General features: G+C 55.0%; 1 non-coding gene across 1 annotated transcript in view; it reads right to left on the reverse strand.

The window, feature by feature from the left end:
• LOC124587660 overlaps positions 1-1,409 on the reverse strand; it is a 1,910-nt gene extending 501 nt beyond the window's left edge. The window contains exon 1 of the ribosomal RNA XR_006975565.1: positions 1-1,409. This exon is cut by the window's left edge and continues 501 nt beyond it. This is a non-coding gene — a ribosomal RNA (small subunit ribosomal RNA).
• Positions 1,410-1,881: the final 472 nt, after the last annotated feature.

The raw sequence follows: 1,881 nt of genomic DNA on the forward strand, positions 1-1,881 counted from the left end.
ACCAGACAAATCGCTCCACCAACTAAGAACGGCCATGCACCACCACCCACCGAATCAAGAAAGAGCTATCAATCTGTCAATCCTTCCGGTGTCCGGGCCTGGTGAGGTTTCCCGTGTTGAGTCAAATTAAGCCGCAGGCTCCACTCCTGGTGGTGCCCTTCCGTCAATTCCTTTAAGTTTCAGCTTTGCAACCATACTTCCCCCGGAACCCAAAAGCTTTGGTTTCCCGGAGGCTGCCCGCCGAGTCATCGGAGGAACTGCGGCGGATCGCTGGCTGGCATCGTTTATGGTTAGAACTAGGGCGGTATCTGATCGCCTTCGAACCTCTAACTTTCGTTCTTGATTAATGAAAACATACTTGGCAAATGCTTTCGCTTCTGTTCGTCTTGCGACGATCCAAGAATTTCACCTCTAACGTCGCAATACGAATGCCCCCGCCTGTCCCTATTAATCATTACCTCGGGTTCCGAAAACCAACAAAATAGAACCGAGGTCCTATTCCATTATTCCATGCACACAGTATTCAGGCGGGCTTGCCTGCTTTAAGCACTCTAATTTGTTCAAAGTAAACGTGCCGGCCCACCGAGACACTCACTCAAGAGCACCCTGGTAGGATTGCAACGGGGTCCGCCTCGGGACGCACGAGCACGCACGAGGCGCGTCGCACGCCTTCAGCTCGCCCCACCGGCAGGACGTCCCACGATACATGCCAGTTAAACACCGACGGGCGGTGAACCAACAGCGTGGGACACAAATCCAACTACGAGCTTTTTAACCGCAACAACTTTAATATACGCTATTGGAGCTGGAATTACCGCGGCTGCTGGCACCAGACTTGCCCTCCAATAGATACTCGTTAAAGGATTTAAAGTGTACTCATTCCGATTACGGGGCCTCGGATGAGTCCCGTATCGTTATTTTTCGTCACTACCTCCCCGTGCCGGGAGTGGGTAATTTGCGCGCCTGCTGCCTTCCTTGGATGTGGTAGCCGTTTCTCAGGCTCCCTCTCCGGAATCGAACCCTGATTCCCCGTTACCCGTTACAACCATGGTAGGCGCAGAACCTACCATCGACAGTTGATAAGGCAGACATTTGAAAGATGCGTCGCCGGTACGAGGACCGTGCGATCAGCCCAAAGTTATTCAGAGTCACCAAGGCAAACGGACCGGACGAGCCGACCGATTGGTTTTGATCTAATAAAAGCGTCCCTTCCATCTCTGGTCGGGACTCTGTTTGCATGTATTAGCTCTAGAATTACCACAGTTATCCAAGTAACGTGGGTACGATCTAAGGAACCATAACTGATTTAATGAGCCATTCGCGGTTTCACCTTAATGCGGCTTGTACTGAGACATGCATGGCTTAATCTTTGAGACAAGCATATGACTACTGGCAGGATCAACCAGGGAGCTGCGTCAACTAGAGCTGAGCAGCCGGCCGCCCGGGAGTGTGTCCCGGGGGCCCGCGCGAACACGCAAGCGTCCGCTCAATTATTCTGCAAACAGGAGGAGGCTGAGCTCCCCTGCACAATACACCTCGAAACCCTCTCAGGTCCCGGCGGCGCGCAGCGCCGTCCTAAGTACTTGGTCGGGTTCGAGAGAGGCGCAATCGCCCGGAGTTTGGCGAGTAGACGCTTTAGGTGCGACCACCCGTGCTCCCAACTGAGCTTGCCGCTGCCGACAGAGGCCCGGGAGCGTGCTGTCGTGGCATTGCCGGCGGGAGACAACACGCGCCACCTACGGTGGCCGGCAGCTCCAACGCCAGCGCCACAGAAGGACAAAAGCCCCACTTGGGTGCCGAAGCGAACTCTCCCAGCACAGCGCACGCGCCAACACGTCCGCACAGCTGCGATACAAACCACCTGCGAGAACCGCAGAGGCG

This window comes from Schistocerca americana, unplaced genomic scaffold (assembly GCF_021461395.2).
Source record: "Schistocerca americana isolate TAMUIC-IGC-003095 unplaced genomic scaffold, iqSchAmer2.1 HiC_scaffold_610, whole genome shotgun sequence".
Lineage (NCBI taxonomy): Eukaryota > Metazoa > Arthropoda > Insecta > Orthoptera > Acrididae > Schistocerca > Schistocerca americana.